Source organism: Etheostoma spectabile, chromosome 24 (genome assembly GCF_008692095.1).
Source record: "Etheostoma spectabile isolate EspeVRDwgs_2016 chromosome 24, UIUC_Espe_1.0, whole genome shotgun sequence".
Taxonomy (NCBI): Eukaryota; Metazoa; Chordata; class Actinopteri; order Perciformes; family Percidae; genus Etheostoma; species Etheostoma spectabile.
The window spans coordinates 11,679,976-11,701,468 of record NC_045756.1 but is presented as its reverse complement, the minus strand read 5'-3'; the positions used below and the strand labels follow the sequence as shown (position 1 = coordinate 11,701,468).

The following is a 21,493-nucleotide window of genomic DNA, read 5'->3' as shown; positions in this document are numbered from 1 at the left end:
GATTTTATTGTGTGTCTTGAAGGTAAAAAAACAACATCTAAGGGTCAGGTTTAAAGGCTAAGTTGGAATGGATGGGAACATGTGCAAGAGGAAAGTTGTGGATGGAACACACTTTCTGGATAGAGTAAACAAAAATCTTGTGGAGTAAATTATTCTCAAAGTAAGGCTGTTTTGGATAAGGATTATACCTGATGTTCAGAAAAGCACTTTTAGAATGTGTCTAGATTTGCTTCAAAGTCGCATATTTGGCGAATCAGCTACGTCAGGGACTGTAACCTCGGCAAGAATTCCGTGTCTTGCTCAAAGACACCTCAACAGGGGAGCTCTGGAGCCCTAAACTTAGATCCCATTGCTTGACATGCCATCCCGCTGCCTGTAAATAGAGCAGAAAACGAAAGCCCCGTTTGGTTGCTCTAATGATCACTCTAACAGCTTAATAATGCAATTTAACAGATGGTGTCTTTAATTAAGGCGAGAAGCTCTCAAGTTCCAGCATGCTTATTTTGACCTGACTTCTTTAGATCAACATTACAGAAGTTGCACTGGAGGCGAGGTTCTGCACCGCACCACACTTTCATGCTCAAAAGGACTTGCAGATGAAGACCAGCTGCATCAAAAGCTCCTCAGTGTTCTGCTAGCCTCCTCCAAAAGTTCGCCTCAAATAGGCTAATGTGTGGGTATAACATTTTGCTCTCATTTTTCCTCTCGCCCCGTGCTGCGCTTAGTCCGCTGTTTACCCAAGTGTTGGTTATGTAAACTGGCGTAGGCAACATCGTTTGCTATGCAGTTCTCCTCCATTGCTGCTGCATTCCCAGGCTTTCATTTCAATCATAAATAATACAAAACTGTCCAATGGCAGAATATGAGCTTTCTGAAGTTGCTGCTATTAATACTAATAAGGCGATGGGGTGCTTTAAGTAAACACTGTTGATGAACAGAAATCCCCCTTTCTTTTTCCCCTCTCCTTCTTCCCTCTCTCCTCTGTCTATTAGTTTCCTCGGAGCACTGAGACTCAATTAGTAAGCACATTGAGTTCCACCATAGTAATTTAGAGAGGGAGCTTCTGCTGCAGTCACACTATTTGAACTATTTCTAGTTATATTCACTTATAGCTACTTATTCAAAATCTATATTAGGTCTGCCCGCTTTAATCGCTGTCCAAAAAAAAAAAAAAAAATCACATTTTCTATGTAAAGGAACATTTAATTGATACTCACTCACTCCCTTCCTAATGTTGAACTCGCATAATAGACAGATTATCTTGAACATTAACCACACTTCCCGACACGACTTTGTACATTATCACCCACACCAGACAGCACGGGGGGGGGGGGGGAGGTCACTGTTAATTTGGCAACTGCTGTACAACCATTTGTCATTGTGTTACAAGTCTCCTTTGTAGCCGATCTTCCAGGGAAGGCCTGCTGTCACCGCCAGGAGATGGGGTTCAGCTCCATCCCGGAGCCCTGTAGCAATTAAAGTTACAGCTGCCCTGTACACCCGTGACAAAGCTCGGTGATGACAGCTCATCGCCGACTGTTTAATTGCAGTGTGTCACCTTGATCCACACACCCTTGCACCGAAGAAGTTTAAAATGGCTCCGCGAGCTAGAGTTTGACCAGTGTGTTTGAAGCTGCAGTCATAAGTACTCGCCCTGGAAATAGAATTTAAGCCACAAGAACAAACTTTAATTCGCCACATGAACTGATATTTTTGGGCCCTATCTAAACAATCTAAGCGCACGGCACAGCTGCATTTACGATATGTTTTTTTAAATTTTTATTTAACCTTTATTTAACCAGGAAGTCCCTTGAGATTGAACTCTCTTTATTGAGGGAGACCTGGCCAAGACGGCACACCAGTTACAATATAAACAGAAATACAGCATAGACAAAATCACACTCAGAGGAAAGGAACAGGTCACATGTGGCAGTTGCAATTTTTAAATTTCATGGCATTTTAACATGGCCTTAAATTAATTTAATAGGACTAGATCATTTAGATGGAGCAAGTCCACTTTTGTAAGTTTGATGGTGGAAAAAAGGGTCTGTGTGCCAGGCGCATGCTTCAAAAGGGTTTTACTGTACTGTACTTTATGTTGCATTATTGACTTTAGACCAGGTTTTGGTTGGTCAATGGCGCAATCATTTTCCGCTGCCTCAAGATACCAATACGCCAAGAATGCACCTGAACACACCTCCCTGTAAAACCAGTGCACCCATGGGCGCAAAGAATGGGCACAGCTGCATTTGCTATTCAAACGATGCAGGCACTTGACGGGAAATTGACAACTGCGTCAGTCTCAAACTAGCAGAGTTACTGGTGTCAAGGCTTTGCACTGCGCCGGGGGCAAGATAGAGCCTTAAATGTGTACTTATTTCACTACGAAGGGAAACTACCTTAACATGGAGAATTACTCCTTTTCCATTGTCATTGGTCAAAAAAAATACAGCATCATAACAGTGAGTTTATATATTTGTCCACACAAGAATACAAATTTAATTAAATACGTAAGAACAAAATTCACAGTTTTATGCATGCACACGTTTAAACGAGGGATCTTCCTGCTCATATGCAGGGTATTGCTCCATGTACAACGCTTAAACATTAACAGACCTGCAGTGCCTAGGTACGGTTGCTAAGCTATGATTGGACAGTTGCTGCTCTGGGGGAAGGGTCTAGCGAAAGGTCATTCATTTATTTAGTTAGTTAAGTCAGTTAGTTGTATATCAACTATCAATTGCATAAAAGTCCTCTTTCTAAACACCTGAAACCTGTAGGACGTAAGTTTTAACAGCAATGGTTGAAACTTTTTCACATCAAGGACCCCTAAACTCACATAAATAAGACCACGGACCCCCATCTGATAATAATTTGTCCCAGGGTCCCCTACCTTTTTACTTTTAGATTTTTTATTACATTTATTAATGTGAATAAAAACCACGAGCAAAATAGTCACACAATCATTGCATTACTAATGGATGAAATTATAGTGAAAGTAAATGATTCCCCTGGAAGCCCCTGGAACCCCTTCAAGGACCCCTGGGGGTCCCCGGACCCCACTTTGAGAACCACTGTGATCGAAACCATTTATTAATCTGCTGCTTTATTGTACTTCTCTTCATCATGCCATTGCACATTTGAGATGTTATATTGCTATATTTGAACTTCAGATGGTGTTTTTACATTCTAATAACACACAAAATGCCGCTGGTGTCACGTTATGTGCAGTTAGATTTTGGAATGTGTCAATTTTGTTGCTTCCATAATGCGATTAAAGATATGAAGCATAAATCAAATTGATCTCCCACCACGAGGCTATATAATACGCAATTTTGTGAGTTACATTTTTTTAGTTGAACCCAGAAGCAGGTATTCCATGTAAAATCAAAATATAATCATGAAAAAACAACAACTATAACCACAATTTAGCTATGATGATTTATTTCCAGTGAAATACTGACAGCTCAGGGGTTTGGATTTTAATCTCTTCCTCTTTCTTTTAACTCCAGACAGCCATGACCAGCCTGATTTGAAGTCCAATCTGAATGTAGTCCTGTCATTTCAGCTGGTTATCAATAGAAATCTATACACAGTGTGTCATTTAACAGTTGATAAATATTTCAAATGACTTGCTTTAGGTAATTCAAGTACATCGTTATTTATCAACCATAATATCAAAGCCATGCAGATACAGTGCATGGTCATCAGTCAGGAAATAAATGTGTATTGCACCTTTGCAAATGCACACTGTGTACAACATAGTTATCTGCAATTTGGATCCACACTGTAAGTTCTAGGAATGTTATAAAAGCTTAATATTGATTCAACTGCAACTTAAGAATTTCAATATGAAACTCATTAATTCTAAACCTGTTAAAGGTGAACGAAAGATGCCCATTTGTCATTAGAGAACACTTTTCTTCAACACTGTTGCCGATGCCGGATCAGCGGCTTTCCACTGACTTAAGTCCAAACTTGTGGGATGCACTATGTCCATGCCTGAGGCTTATACAAAAGTCTGGGGGAAAGACAGACCCGAAGAGACCTATGAATAAACCCAATCCAGTCTGTAGCTGAGGATTACCATGCAGAAGAGGTGGGGGGGGAATGAGACGAGCAGACTACTTCCCGTGAGGCAACTTTTCAACACAGCATAGTAATCAGGGCAGAGAAGGAGGGTGAGGAGCCAGTGGAGTAAGAGAGAGAGAGAGAGAGAAGGGAGGTAAAGGGTGGGCACAACAGCCCGAGGCAGCCTGTCGAGGGATGAGAGCTGCACAATATCACCTCTGAGAGGGAGAGACAGAGAGGGGTTGGTATAGCTGAAGCTATTGACTAAATAACTTGTAACAATATTGCTAGACTCTCGAGTTCATAAAATGGTCATAAAAAACTTGCCCAACATATAAATGTGCTCCAGTGTTAAACATAATGTGTGGCTACACTTCTGTGCAAGATTACATAAGCAGGGGTTTGGCTGTAGTCTTATGCTGAGTCATGCCACAAGCTGTTTACTCAGAAGATCCACGGGGCTAACTATGACATGACTGCACGGACATGTACTCCGGCCATGTTACTGGGTGGTAACTTATGGTTGGGATACAATCTGCAAACTATTGCACAGCTACTATAGTCAGATACAGATACATAAAGTATATGTGCACTCTCATTTTACAAATTTAGGTTTTTTTTCCTGCGTAGAGGAATTTTTTTCCAGATTACCTTTTGAAAATTCTTGATGCTGTTCAGACAACACCTACAGGTAAACCTGTCCACCCACACACACACAACACACACACACACACACACACACACACACACACACACACACACACACACACACACACACAGAGTTATGCAGCTGCAAGTGTTTTTCAGTAAAAGGTATCTGACTTTTCTTTCTTTGTTCCTTTGTACAACACACACCCACACACGCCGGACACACGCATATACAGATACTAGTATTCTAGTATATTACTAGAACTGTTGGGTCCTTGTAAATGATGTGGTCTAGTGTGGCCTAGACCTGCTCTATCTGTAAAGTGTCTCGAGACAACTCTTGTTATGAATTGATACTATAAATAAAATTGAATTGAATTGAATTGAGATACACCCGCACAACTACACACAAACACACAGAGATGGAGACCTCTAATTTCTACAGGGCCTGCAAAGTCTCTCCATCTCTCTAAACTCAATCTCCTCTCGTTCTCTCTCACAAAGCTACTCACTCTTACAGAATTATTACATATATGGACACACACACACACACACACAACACACACAAACACACATGCAAACATGAAAGCAAATTTTCTCAGGAAAGACAAGAAATTGCTTTACTTTTCTTAATTCAAAACTTCATTATCCTTCGACTAAACGCACAAATCGGTAATTTCCATCTCCTTTTGGTTTCCCTCTTAACTGGCAACATTATACCCCCCACCACCACACACAATTCCTCAAATCACACTGGCACCTTGTGACTCTGTCATACGTGCACAGTCGATTACGTTTTAAAGCTCGCAGACAGGGAGGAGAGAGAGGAGATTTATGCTGGGTAAATCACATTATACTCCTTCCTTATGCTCTACTGGGCTCTGGTCGAGCCTTGAACAAAGGCCTGGTGGTTTGTGAGGATCCCCATCCATTTGTGCATGTGTCAACACTGAAGGATTGACACTGCAAAAAATGGAGAAAATGATAGTTTGTTGTGTAAGTGCACAGATTCATGTCCAAATTGATCTGTGTCAAACGATTCTATTCTGTAACCAAATAGTCCCAGGTTTGATTTCGGCAAATGCACATCCATCAGTCTCTTCCCGCACCCTGCTGTTTTTTTTAGTGAATGCACCGAACCCCTATCTGCTCACTCCATCATACACCGCTGTAGATAATAGCATCAGCTAAATCCCTATCATGTAAAGAGGCCCGGAGACGTCCAGATGGTCCATAGCAGCTCCATCATTTGTCAAAGAAAATGATGCTGAACAGTGTATAAAATTAAGCAAACACAGGCAGAAAGCATTTCTTCTATTTACTTGATGGGAAATGCTGTTTAAAGACGAGGCTGGCAATGTTTGTGTTTTAATCTATACAATACTGCCATGAAAAAATTTAGGCTCATATTATGCTTTGTGGCTTTTTCCTTTCCAGTTATTGTGTTATATATCTTTTTTGTGCATGTAATAGCTTTATAGAGTGAAAAAGTCCAAAGTCCATCCCAAAGGGATTTACAGAAAACACTGTTCACAAACTGGTCCAAAGAGCTCTAATGCTGTCAGCCTTTACTTCAGATACACACTTTGTAACACACGTTATACGTTATACACGTTATAATGCTTGCCTAGCCCTCAGATTCTGCTTCTGACTGGCTAGCAGTCCTTACCTAGGTACTGAGCATGTGCAACTCCCAACAAAGATGGAACAGAAGTGAGATGCCTCCCTGTGGAGCTAAAACAGAGAGCTCACAGGGGGAAAAGAGGAGCTGCAGCAATGCACAAAAATATGGTGTTTTTTGAAAATGAAACGATGTAAACCTATTCTGGTACAACCTCTAAATACAATTATAAACCTGAAAATGAGCATAATATGGGCACATTAACAGTCTTAGCTTGTGTCATAAAACTCCACTCTGAGGTAAGCTTAGCCTAGCCTTAAGCCTAGAAGCAGGGTAAACAAGAAGCTTGGCTCTGTCAAAAAGATGGAAAGAATTTTTTTTCATTTTTACATTTTGGTTTTTACAGATTTAGCCTGATATTGCCAGATCATAGCCCTAGAGTATAGTCAGGCTACACCACCACCATCTATTCTTGGATGGGGCAAAATAACACTCTGCCTTGTTTCTATTTACTTACAACCGCTGTAGGTGGCGCTTACCCCTAACCTAAAAGAGATCAATAAGTAGTGAATCATCATAACATCAGAATTGTCAAATAAACAAGGATAGTACACAGCATTTAGATTTTTGCATTATTACAAAAATGTTTGAGCTAGTTTTTTTTTTCATTTCACCTGTATGATGGACTTTATCTCCATTTGGGGCCTCTGTGCATTTTACACAATGTCATACGAGCAGTTAATCCAATTTAATAGACACTGTGGATGTTCCTGACACAAACACAAAGAAAATGCCCGCTTTGGTGTCTCTCCCCTTGACTACGAACACTTATCTGCCGCCTACCTCCAGACGCTTTCATCCAGGAGTGATGTTTGCCTGCGGAGGGAGACCCACCAATGTGAGGGAAAGGCACTGTAAGCATTGGTTACTTTAAAGTCCTGAAAAGCTGTGTTTTAATTAATGGAACCACTGAGGGCTACGAGGGGGCTACCGCTGTGATGAATCAAGATGAGTGTATCTTTTTTCTATATGTGGATCTACTCTTGGAGCATAAAAGTGGCCTGTTCTCTGTGTGTATGTGTGTGTGTGTGTGTGTGTGTGTGCGCTCGTGTGCGTGCGTGCCCGCGTGTGTTTGAGGCTTTGCAAATGTGTCAGTGTGTTTGTCCTAGCAGCTCCTGCGGTGATTGAATGTCTCTAATTGAGTGTGCTGCTCACTCAGACAGGAGGTCTCAGACAGTGTTGACATTCAGGCAGTGGAAGGCCACCATTGGGGATGACAGCTGATCATTCTTCCAGCCAGCACCCTAATTACACGGAGATGGAAAGAGCGAAGGAGAGAGGCATAAACAGTGAGAGAGAGAGAGAGAGAGGCTTTTTAAACAACAAACAGGTTCCGGTGGCTTCCAATCAAGCCTCCCGTCCTGCTGTTTCGTCCATTCATAATGCGTGCCCCCGCCCCCGGTGGTTAGAAAAGCAGCCAACACCCCACTAACTTCCTGCTCTCTGACTGAGTCCCTGTGACCACACCGCCTCCCCAACTCTCTAGCATCTTTCACAGCCCTTTCCCAATTATACCAAAGTCGTGAGCTCCTGCGTGTGTGTGATTTCATTGTCGCCCGAAAGCACAGAGAAACGTCAAGCTCTCTCCGTCTTCCTGTCTCTCCCTCTCCGGGACACACACATGCAGAGACATACGGACATGCCCACACACCCTTTGATGTATGGAGTCAATCAGACTTCATTGGACAGTGTTGCGATAGCCTCAGGATATTAGCAAGCTTGCTTTCTGCTCACCCAGATGATAAACTCCTTTATGTGTCCACAGGCTTTTGTGGAGCAATAACGGCATCTCTGGCCTTTCTCACCCCTTGCCATCCATTTCAGTATAACTCCAAATGTGAACAGTCTAGCAGCATATAGTGATGAACAAGCAAGCCCACATCTTCAGATGGGCAACCACTTTTTTAAATGTGCGTAATTTATCCAACCACATGCTTGTTCTAACCCTATCAAACCTTCATTTTTCTTTAAGGAGGTGGGACTAAATCCAAGTTCCAGTTATCCTCAGGGGTAAAGAAATTCAACAGTTTATTTTCACCTTGAAACTTAAACTGCTTGAACTGCTCTCACCTACCAAGTAAGTTCCCACAGTGTAAAAATAGCTACTTATATCCACCGAAGAAAGCAGAGGTTTTTTTTACAGTGTGATAGTGCCCCTTTTATTTTTATAAGTTAAGAATGCTTATATAAAATTGGGATAACATGGACCCTTGGAGATGTTTAAAAAGATGTTGGTCAGGGCGCCAGGGCAGCTCACCTGGTAGTGCGTGCGCCCCATGTGCAAAAGCTCAGTCCGTACCACAATGGCGCTTTGCTGCATGTCATTCCCCTCTTTCCTCCCTTTCCTGTCTCCAGCTGTTCTGTCAAATAAAGGCCCAAAAATAACCCAATCCAACATAGTTCCTGTTTCATACCAACCATCCATGGACCAACCATCAAAAACGTACTTAAACTACACAGCAGACGTTCACGTTACTGGATTTTCTTTACATGGTTGTAAACCACTACAAAGATCACACATCTGCTGCACATGCACGCATGTTCACGCACACACTGACACACAAGCTTATATGAATTAAAAAGATGGACGGCACAAACACACACACATCTGCAGGACTCCACTTGAAATTCATAAGCATTTAATGAGTGTCTCGTGGGTGGCGGTGGCTCTGACCTGGCTCACGCCTCTCTTTTATTGTCTTAAACACACAGGAAGCTGCTGACTGTGGCATGACAGGGAGGTGACTACTCTGTTTGGCCTGGTCACACTCTATTTAAGAAATTTGGACATGTGAGTACAATACGCACACACACCTACACACAACACACACGCACATCCATTTTGAGTAAATGCGCATATGTCAGCGGAAGTGTGTGTTTGTCATTCCATATGTGTCTATACGTGTGTTTGTTTGTGCATGTGTGAGCATGTGGGTGTTCAACATGGTTGTCAAGTGCTTCAGCAACACAATCTCTCATCTGCCATTCGCTCAGATCAACTGACACGCAGCCAAACCAAACGGACATAAAGACAGAGCGGAAGGCATCACTATGCAGCTCAGCAGTGCAGTTTGTCCTGACCCTGTCTGTGGCCCTCTCCTCTCTGCTGATTCTAATGAGCTCCCCCGGGATTAGATTTAGGCGGCCGGTGTCCCAATGAGGCATGGAGGGGTTCAGTACAGGGAGGAATGTGGCGGGAGGCAACATCAATACACACACATAAACATTACACTCACCTCACCACGCAGACACAAACTTGTTTTAGCGGGAAGGTGTAGGTGAAATAGTCTATCCACTGTTTACTGTAAAATAGCCTGAGAAAAATAGATTTTTCAGCACATCCATCCAGTTTTTCGAAGCATACAATACAAGATTATAGGCACACAAATCAGAGCTTCCATAGGCTTTATAACGTGACTCTTTATCCTAGAAGAACTTTATAGATAAGATAACACGAGAATATAAACAATCATTTAAGAAAAATCAATACTTTGTCACTATGGCATCATCAATACTATGGGCTCTACCATTACAATACTTGTTGCTTCAGAATTGATTGGAAAACTAGGCGATGATCTTCACATTGGCAATCATATCTTCCACCCTTTTTGACAAACAAATGTGCTTTTCTATGCCTCTTGGGGGCTCTACCAACTTCTGGCTAACTTTATCTGCTTTATGGTTTTGGAAAAGCAGAACAATGACCTCATATTTGCTAAAAACAGCACTGATTGCCACCAAATGATATTCGTTGTGTTCACACGACAACAAAGTATCTTGAATCTTGAAAAAGCGCTCCACAGAACTGAATGAAAAAGCAGAGTCAGGTGTGGGTTTGCTGCTACGATCAGTCCTTAATAAATACAAGTAGTGATGGTGTGAACTAAAGTTAATATAACCATGTTGATTATAGATGCTTTAGATCTATAGATGCTTTTTTTCACAAATAGGTTTTTTATTTGCTAATAATATGTTGGGTTGTTAATATTCTTAACAATAACTTGGTTTTTCTATGATGTACAACATCATGTACGCAAATCCTAAGATTATATAATGTTCTTTTTTTTATTGGCATTTACCTGGAAGTCTGATTATCCCATCTCTCTTCAAACTGAATTCCATTGTAATTGTAAACCAGTCAAACATTGTGAGTAGTTGTGTTGTAAGCAATCATTGCTCCCGTTGAAGGATAAACTAATTAAGTCACCTTAGTCGCATACCATTTAAAAACATATACTTCAGCTGGAAATGAACAAGTGTTGGGGTAGACATTTTGACTTTTTTTATACATAAATTGCCTTGCAGTTAGTAGTAATGTAGTAGTGAGTAAGTAGGCCTTTTAACAGTCATAGTTTTAATTTTAGTCTTATGGTGTTTTATTGCTATTTGTTGATTTTGTTATGTTCTGAGAACTGTTTTTAACTCCTTGCTACTGTAGCACTTTGGGATATCATTTGAAATGTAAAGGGCATTATAAATACATTTATTATAGTAGTATGATTACATCAAATCATCAACAAAGAAAAACAAGTGTTGTATTCCAGAAGTACAAGTCTCTGGAGTTTAACTACCATCACATTAGTTTCCCCTGAACTTACAGCCATATCAGCTACTAACAACTATCTAGTGCGTTGTTTTTAAAGTCATCTTCTGTCTTTGCAAGTGACACAAAACCCTTATTTGCCTGCAATTCCCCTCATTGGTACCAAAGGTTAAATGGTAAGAGGGCTGATCAGGTATTGTCTGTGCTAGACAAGCTCATTAATGTGTCACAATTCATTATCAGAGCCTTGTCCTCACCTTGTCACTTGGCTAATGGGAATATCAATCATAGACTTCCCCATCACGACCCTTCTCACATCTTTTGCTGCGCATCTTGCCTCTGTTAACTTCTCATCCCGAAATACCACCAGGCCCAAACAGATCTGTCTGGAACAAATGTCAAACACATTCGGGCTCAGGAGTAAACAGCCACAAAACATGGCCGCCGCACAAGTGCCGAAGTGCCTGTGTTGCTGTTTTACAGATGTTTCCAGCTGTTGTATTCGCATACAGTGTGTTTTGTTGTGACAAGGGGGATGAGCCTTTGTGGACAAAGGAAAATGATGAGCTTTTAATGTTGCCTGTAGGGAAGACTGAGTGCTCGCAGCAACAAAGTTGATAGGAATTCACAAGCAGGAAAGATAAAAAATAGATAAAATAGGCAGTAGAAATAATAGATTAGCTAAGACAAGACAAGTTAAGACACACATGTAAATGGATACAAGGAACCTACCAAAGAGGTAAAAACGGGTAAATAGAAAAAATATGTACAAAAGGCACATACTGTAAATCCCAGTTGGAAAGCAGTACTGTAAAGAAGAAGAAGAAACTTTAGCATTCGTCACCTACATTCGTACAGTACAATGTAGTGAAATTGTATCTCAGCGTTTAACCCATCCTAGCCATAAGGAGCAGTAGACGGCTGCATACAGCGACCGGGGAGCAACTTCTGGTTCACTGTCTTGCTCATGGACACTTTGACATGTGAACATAAAATAACAGGACCTGCCTTTTTTTTACGAAGTAACATCTGCGTGGTAGCTTAAAAAGAATATTAAATCTATCTTCCATCTGTCTACATCTATCTATCAGTTTTGATTTAATTAAAATTTGAATTTAATTTGATTTGTAATGTAATGTAATGTTATTGAGTTGAATCAGACTAGTTGAATTTGGTTCAATGTAATTCAGTTTGGTTTTTTATCTGTGAACAGGTCACAGGAGTGAAAACCCTGTGTAGATGGACTCTGGGTGTGTAGAGGTCTCAAGTGTTGCAGAGAATGTTTTTTTCAAAAACTAAAATGACTTAACGTGAATCCAACATATTATATATTATATATATTACCAAATTTAAATCAGCCTATCTGTGAAAAAGAAATTAAAGATAGGCTTATTGGCCTATAGGTAGGGCAGTCGCTAAGTTAGCCATAAAGCTAATCCTAAGGACTCACTGTGCCACATGTATGTTTATGTAACAATAAATTCAAGATTTATACAATCATGCCAACAATTTTTTATTTTATTAGCTTAGTATTCTATGCTATACAATGTACACAAGTTATTGTAGGCCCAGTTAAATATACTTCCTTTTATTCCATGTATGTAGTAGGGGGTCCCTGCTCCGTCTCTTTTTCAACTAAGTGGTTCTTTGGCTTAAAAAAATCGTTGAAGACCCCTGCGCTACAGCACACTGTGATGTTATACTTACCATGTGTCTTTGTGCTTGGGTAGCGTTGCAGGCCCCCCATCTGGCCACTGTGGTGGAATATCCAGAAACACCATGTTGTGGTATGATAAGACTGAAGGGAAAGTTTAGTCGACATCGGCTCATTCATAGATCACAAGTTCAGGGGTCGAGAATATTAACCCATACTGTTCATGTCCAATCATTTTCGTCTCTACAGCTTCAGGGAATCTAGGCAGCTGCATGATAAGGGAACGTTTTGTCTCAGGACTGGCTCCTTTTGGAGGTCAGAGGGCCAGCCAGTTTCCCAGAGAGAGAGAGAGAGAGAGAGGCTGAACTAGGCTTCAGCATCTTTGTTTATCTTAAGGGTTCCAGTTTAAATACACCTTCATGAAAACAGGAACTTCAGAAAGTTGGAAAGGCACTTTACAATGACCCATAGTGGTTAAACCGCACTGCCTGCCTAATTGTCTCCTCAGTTAAGTGTTCATTAAATGCTTCTGTGTAAGTCATAAGTCTCCTTAATACTCCTCACGTACAGTATGTGAATGAGTTGTGCTGCTCCTGAGTAGTTCCTTAACAGCCACACCTTTGCTCGTTGAGTTACATCAGAAAATATTGTTTTTGAGCAGGACACAGGTTGTTTAGATATTCTATTTTATCATTTTTTCTGTAAAAACCTGCAAAAATGTCTTGCCAAAAAAATCTGGTAAGACATTTTTTTTTTCTACCATTTTTCTTCCACGTGTTTTGTCGCTTGATACTGTTGCAGCTTAAAAAGATGGTTTTGGGAGGGTTCGGGTTGAACCCAAAATTAGCCACCCAGACACTTCAACAAACACCTGCACCTAAGACTGTCTGAATAAACACTTATAAATGAAGAGTGTCAAGGTCCTTGTATGATTAGTTTAATTGGGTTCGAAATCTATTAAACAAACAAAAATAATGAAAATCACTGGTCAGAGTTTAATGGAATCAGTGAGATATTTTTACACTTCATCCTTGGATTTTTAGTATTTACACTAAATGCTCCAGAGGGGACTACTTCATCTGTAATTAGTTAAAGTAGGTAATTATAAAAGCATTCAGTCATGATGTATTCCTTCCATTTAGCTTCAATGTAGTCGCATAAAGCATGTCATTATGACACCTTAACAGACGGAGCTTTCCTCTGTCGGCCCTGCTGGCTTATTGAAACATGCTGAATATACTGACTTCCATGACATAGGGAATTGAAGACTAGAAAAAGGAGTTCATTGTGAAAAGAGACGCAGTATAGGAAGTTTAATAGAGAGAGAAATTGACCTGAATGAGCCAGAATTCCCAAATCATTTGGGAACTTCTCTTTTTTTCTCCGTCTTCTTCTTCTCTTTCCCCACCTTTTTGTTGATATAGAGCCAAGGGTGAGAGGAGTTCATTGACTTGGATAGCTCGATAGCAGGCGTTGCCTCCAAAGCTCCTTGCTCTCAAATTGCCTGTAATTTCATTTTTGTGTGTAAATATGTGTTTCTTGTCAGGTGCGTTGCGGGGCGAGAAGAAAAACAGGCACGCAGACAGCTCTGACAAGCAATTACGTCGCCGCTTGTTTGGGAGGCAGGTTGGGATGAGCTCTGGTCGGCTGGGGGGGGCAGAAGATTGAATACTCCAGAGACGGACAGGGAAATGGCCAGAGGGAGAACACAGGTGAGACATCCACAGGCACGCTTTCATTTTTTTTTTATTCTAATGCTTGTGTTGTTGATTGAGCATGTCTGGAGTGATTGCTGCCCAATTGATTCGCTGCACATCAGGCGGATAAACCACCAGCGTAACACCTCGTCATAACATAAAAGGGCCAACGTTTCAATCCTGCTGCAAGAATCTTGTTTAGTCTTGGCAAATAGTATATGGTTTGTGGTTAGAATGGGCATTTCATATTGCAACTTTTATCCAAGAAACAAGCCGTGCATTGGGAGTAACAATCACTTTTTTTACTTACTATACAAGGCTGTGTGTGCAGCTGTGAAGGTGCCTGCGTATGCATAACTCTATATTACAGATCTGTTGGCTGTGACTTAATAGGAGACAAAGAATTTGAATAAATATTTTTGTTCATCCAAAATGCGTATGATTGCACAATAATGGTTCATATGAACACCTCAACAAGATGTTGCGTAGTCCCTGTTTATTTGCCCCAAACAGCCGAATAAAATCGGTATGAATTTAGAAATGTAACCTCACAGTTATAGTGACCAAAATTATCATGTTTTTTAGGTATTATCGCGGTACTTTTAAAGGTGTGTGTTCAGCGCCTTTAGCAGCAACTTTTTTCGTGCACGTTCTGCAGACAGGATAGATATCTTCAATCAGCTGTCCCTCGGCATTCTTATAATGAACCAAAATAATGCCCATGCTTCAGACTCAGTCCTCTTCGTCTCCTGTCATCTCCTCCTTCCGCCATTATTCCAACTTCAAGAAACGCATGTCGTAGACTACGCAGTGCGCCTGCGAGGCAACTTTAGGAGACTCTGTGTTTCCACACCATGGTAATCCACCGTGATAATCATATTGATATTTTACATAAATTGCAATTGTTATCGTCAACATTTTTATCGTGGTTTACCGTCACACCAGCAATTGTTACCTCCCTCAGTAGACTTTAGCCGTAAGCTCACTAAAGTTCATCATTCATTGTATCTGAAGACACGTATGTTTAATGTGGACACAACAGTGGCGTTCAGTAAAAGAAATCCTCCATCCTTTAATTTCTCATACATAAACAAAAAACATCCGACAGCAGCTTTTCCTCAGGTCTGCTATATGGCATGGTGTAAGGCCAAGGCCACAACCCTCACAGCCATCCTGCCATCAAAGCTGAAATCCCTGCAGCAGTGGATCAGCAGACCAAGCTGACAGTTACATGTGATACGTAACCTTCCCGTGGTGGACACATATGTAGACGTCAAAGGAAGTGGCTTAGACAGATGGGCTGGCAAGGCCTGCTCTTCTCGGTCCTGAACCGGGAAGTCTCGCCCAGGGCGAAGTAAGAACGCTCTGTGGGAGAGAGTAAACTTTGTCCATTTAAGGATGTTCCATTTACTTCATTAATGGCCTAATTACTGCCAGTAAATAATCCTATGAGAGAAGAAGCCGAAATGAGGAGGAAGGTTGGGGCGGTAGAACCAGGCTAGCCCATGGTCTTGTCCATTACAGTCGTTCCCAAAGACCACGAACTAGACGAAAGCTGCATCGCATGTCACTTTAATTGAATCCACAACTCCTCTTCTTGCCTCCTTGTGAATAAATATTGCAGACATATGAAAACTGAGTGGACCCCTTTAAGCAAGTGAAGGGTAAAAGGGAAACATTACTGCATTTTTCAGGTGAACCTTTTGAGTTTTTGTGCAAATAAAACACCCCAATACCAAAGTGGACAGTCACAATATGTGGTTCAAAGTCAAAAAGGTACATTATATGACAAAATTAGTCTTTTTCAATGTAGTCAACAGCAACTTCACTCAGGGAGGCTATTTATGGCCGCTTGCTTTTAGTTAATTTACTTTAGTTAACGTTAACACACTAATTTGGGCCATTATGTAATTGCAACTTGCCTTGACAGTGGTGATCTTTGAGGGAACAGAAAACCAGAGACTGCTCTAATTGAGGATCATGTCAGCTTTGTCCAATTTCGGATAACCTTACTGAATTAAAAATGCTCTCCGCTGATCTGCGCTCTTATAACATTATCAGACAGAATCAAAAATATCACCTTTTTGATCTCGCTCATTCTTCTTCCTTGTCGAAACCTGCCACCTACATTACCCACAACCGTCCGTTCCAGATTTAGGGGTGTTATACATCTCATTTTTATTGTTTTGACTGGACATTTTCCTAGCAATTCGCCTATATTTATTTTGTGCTGCTTATTGATTAATAAGAGCTGATTTAACACATTTATTTATATCATTCTAACAACAGCTTCCCCTCGGTTTAGTATGGAAGCTTCTTTTTAGTGAAAAATATTTTTATATCGGAGTTGATAAATTAAATTGAATGTCCAAGACCAGTTTCTATTTTTAAAAGAGTGAAAGTACTCTTGATGGTTCAAAAAGCAGTATGTTAGTATGGTATCTGGTATCTGATTGTGAAACAAATAGCCCCCACATATGCTTAGAAGTACTGTGTCTGGTGCCCCCTCTGCCATCTCCAATCGCCATGTGGGCGGCTCGCTTCGGCCTCGCTTCCCTCTCCCCTCGTCTCCTTCTACAGATGTGGGTCGAGAGTTTTGCAGGGCCTTTGCTCTCTCGCTGAGAGAGGCAAGGAAGCGAGCCTTCATCCTCCTCCACACCAGTCTGAAATGGAGCCAAGTTCAGCGAGGCTATCGTGACCCACCCATGCAACACTTACAAGTAGTTCAAAGGCTGCTTCCTGCTCCATGACATGGAACAGAAATGCGTATTTCTCTGGCAATTAGCGGAAAAGGGTGGTGGAATGACTGGAGTGGAATACGTAATTTCTGCCATTATGATAGATGTGAAGGATAATACAACCGAAAGATTGATTGGCTTTGTCGTAGTCCTCCATTTACTGGGTTGTATATGTTATAGCTTGTGTTGCTGAATTCTTTGCAAGATGCGTCATTTACTTATGACAGGAGTGATGATGAAGGCTGTATGCTTGACTGCTAATTTCTTTTGCGTAACAAAGCCAATTGCTAATTTGACAACAATATATATCATAACTTGCAGTTGTTGGACAACTTTACCGCATCATGAACTCCTTCTCGCAAATATTTGACTGAGTTCTTGCTTCTTTAACTCTGCAAATCATTCATTTGTTAGCTTCATATCGACTCACTCTCAAAAGCATTGTTGGTGACTAGCTCTGGAATGCTGACATTTTCCTTTAAAGTCAGGTCTTGTCTGGCCCTTTCCCAGGTACACGTGTATAAAATTGGTCTCTCTTATATTGTTTTCATTGATTCTGTCATGGCAACCTTGTAACAGAGCCCTGCTTCATAATTGGATTGCTACATTAGACACAGTAGCTTCAATTCCCCATGAAAAGGCGGAGAGTGAGACATAGAAAGGCGAAAATGTCTTATTTTGTGCGACGCAAAGCTGCCGGGAAATGAGTAACAACGATCTGATTTCACACAAAGAGCTGTATCAAACGTAGAGTGACAAGATGTTAGAAACATTACAACAAAGAGAAACACAATTAACTCATTTAATGGGTTAGGATTAGGGTTAGCCGTGCTGGCGGTTAGGGTTAGGGCTTGTAACTCATGAACACACATTATTTAAACCCAGGGAGTAAAGTTAATAACTGTACAATTAGAGTTTAATGATTTAAAGATAAGACCTATTTACTTGTATGTATCTTGTATTGAGGAATGCTAAATATCACAGTATCACAGTAATTGGCAAGATTCAGAACCTGCCTGGATAGACCATCTTACTATTAATTAAATGGTTGTCAGGACATAACACCAACAATAAAGAGACTTTGTGAGTTTAGGTTTTAATTATGGACTCTGTCAGCAGGAAGTGGACAGAGTCCATAATTACCATAGTGGAACTGGAACGTCTATTTGGTTGAGATTTTTCTTTGAGGTATGCAGAGCATCACCAACAGGCTGTTCTGCTTTGTTTTAATAGTGTTTGGTCTCATTAAACTGTAGTATATTTCTATGTACAGTACGTGTGTTGTATTTTTCTGTATTTGTATGTCCTTGAGATAGTCTTTTGCTTTCAGATTTGGAAGGCAAAAGTTTAGATTTTTATGAAAAATACATCTAAAAAAAAGTTACTTAGAAGAATGCCCTATGAGTTATATTTGGGAGGAAAATGAAAAAAATGCTTGTTTACCCAAAATAAAATTGATCCAAAATTGATCCAAGCAGGATTCATATTTTATGGGCAACTCTGTCTCTCTGTCTTTTACAAACATGTGTTGTGTTGTGCTGGAGGCTTCATGTCTCCTACATGACAGACTGAGTCAAATTAAAATTGCCAGCGGTCTCTGCAATCATTACAAATCACTAGATGTCCACAGCTCATATTGATCCTGCGCAAAAAGAAGTTAAATGGAATTGACAGCTGTAATTTGCACTAATAGTTTTCAGATGTCCTTATTGGTTCTTCTGAAGCTCAACAAAAGCAAAAGAGGTCTTAAGCATCACCTTTAGCAGGTTGACAGGATCTTTCATTCTAGTTTTTCTCTCCTGGTGAGTTTGAGCGAGGGGAAATGGAGAGCATAGTGGCACAACAGATGGCATCTCACACCCTCACTATCCCCTGAACCCACTCAGTGACCAGTGCCATGTTGCCACTCTGGGCACAGACACCGTGAGGCAGAATTCATTAGCCAGATCAGGCTGGCAATAAGGAGGTCTGAAACATGAGAAATCGGGGGTCATACGCGGCCCCAACATTTCCTGTGCCATTTCCTTTTTTTTGGGGGGGGGGGGGGGGGGGGGGGGGTTGTTGCTGCGAGTGCAAAACAACCCACTGGTGAACGATTACGCCTTAGCCTTGTGGTGAAGCTCCATGATAACGAGTCATTGATTCGGGAAATGAAACCACCTTGAGTCAAACCAACTGTGTGTAAACACTCTTTGTCGCTACACACCAAAACAAATCCATATAGAAGACAGGGATTTTCAAACACCTCACTCTGTCACAGTGTGTGGATTGTGGTGGCGATAAATGGATTGAGGCAACCAATTCACAGTAGAATAACCTTTTCAGGCGCGCTCTAACCTCATTGCCGGCCACATCTCAGCCTCTTATGTTTGGCCTTTTCATACAAATTGTATTACAGTCCATTGGCCCTTTTGGAGCAATCTCCAATTCAATACTTTGCAATGGAATAGAAACAGACACTTCTAGTTAGGCATAGCTGCATCATCAGTAGTAAGGTCATTGCCGTTCTTGTGTTTTTAAATAACCCTACGATAGCACTCTGAAAGACAGTGGTGAACAGAAATGCTCCCGGTCTGGGTCAGTCAATGTTCAGCCACTGTTTCCAGCTTGCATTTCAAATGAACACATTTTTATTTAGCTTTATTTTAAGGATGCTCAACAGTAACATCTTGTGTTGTGTGTATCAAAGATGTGAGGATTCCTTTTGCTTTTCTGGCACATACTGAAGATACATCTCCACATCTGGCATCGTCTGCTGTTTTCATGTTCATAATTTTAAATTGGCACAGGATGAGCACAGTTGGTCAGTTCTATTTCCGTCCGATGCAGTCAGTCTGCCTGTTTATCTGTGCGTCGAGAACAACTTAGTCCCCAGAAAGCGAAAGAAGCTGCAGCTATGTTCCTTATTACATATTCCCCCTGAAGAACTCCACACTATGTTCACTGAAAACTCTGGCTCCCGAGACAGACCGACTGACTCTCACTCTCTAACAAACAACATGATTCCTGGATTTCTAAACCTGAGCAGAATAGCAAGAAGGGATGAGATACACATGGTAGAATATGGTAGTATAGTAGTTACCATTTAATTCGACAGATTTGACAGAGCGCCCTGCAACTATTGATCATGATTCGAAGGTTTAAAAACACAATCTGGTAATTTGGCATTTGCAAACAAATCAAGCAGAAACGCATCCGGTCGTAACAAGTAGTTAAAGCCTCACCTTCATGAGCAGATTGGCTCATCCTGCCAAAATAGGATATTTTCTTAAATTATACCTACCTCAGAGCAAAAAATGATTTCCTCACACGTCTCTGTTTGACTCGCATTTAAATCTATCCTGTCTAAATGTAATACAATATGTATTGTCAATTTGCTTCTGAGGAATGGTGGTTCGAACGTTCAGGTCCAACAGCACCACCCTCTGACCATCCCTGGCAACTGCACGTGGTCTCCAGTCTCCATGGATGACTCATAAACCAAATTATGCATCCAGGATAGGTGTCATCTTCGCCAAATGGGGAGGAAAAGGAACAGTAGTTTATTATTTTATTATATTATATTATTTACTAATAATTGAAAGTTTTGAGTGCAGAGGCTTTGGCTTGTCCTTCAACCAGATCCAAACTCAAATAGCAAAATAGGACAGACAGTATTATTCAAATGTTCTGGGATGTTGGAAGTGTTTCTTTTGAGTGTCTACTGAGGAGGTTTGGCAGTGTAAGATAATGGTGTAGTCACTAGACAGTATGAGGTGATTATTGTGCTTCCAGGTGCTAGAAGACACAAAAACACACACCAAGCAGGCCATTTCACTGGTTTGTTTTCCTGTCTCGACACTGCCACTGAATTGTTGAGCAAATCTGACACATGTCCACTCCCCCGACCAGCCAGTAGCCCCAACACACTCCTCAAACTTGTCCCCTGAGAGTCCGCTTGAGACCTGGAACAGGCTAGAAAAAAAAAATCCCACAGCCACATCTTGTCATCAGAGTTCCTCTTTGATCTCCTCCCATACACCAGAGATAAGGATGTACACACAGACACTCAGACACACATCTGCACACTCCTGTCTGTCACTGCTCACCACTGGGGTTGCCACAGACATGCATTGACATCACAATTAAGCCAAGAACGCCCTGGCATTGCATGGTCATCCATCACATGCACCTCAATCCCCAAACACAGACACACATACACCAACAGAGAGAGAGAGAGAGAGAGAGAGAGCGAGCAGTGGCGGCAGCATCTTCCTGCATGCTAAGAGGGATGTATGCATGTCATGCCGGCAGCTCCGCAAAGCATCTTGATTGGGGTGTGAAAATAAATTGTCAGCCTCAATTGGGCAGCAGCCTACATTATTCTGCACCTTTTAAGTGGATTTTCCTCCAAGATAAAAGAACAATATGCTTCTTTCTTCTCCATCTCTGGCTTTTTTTCCCCCTTCTGTTTTGAAGAAA

General features: G+C 41.1%; 1 long non-coding RNA gene across 1 annotated transcript; it reads left to right on the top strand.

The window, feature by feature from the left end:
- Positions 1 to 9,111: 9,111 nt before the first annotated feature.
- On the top strand, positions 9,112 to 14,439 carry LOC116673916 (uncharacterized). Its single transcript, XR_004327916.1, has 2 exons — positions 9,112 to 9,191; positions 14,144 to 14,439. It is a non-coding gene; the product is annotated as an uncharacterized LOC116673916 (long non-coding RNA).
- The last annotated feature ends 7,054 nt before the right edge of the window (positions 14,440 to 21,493 follow it).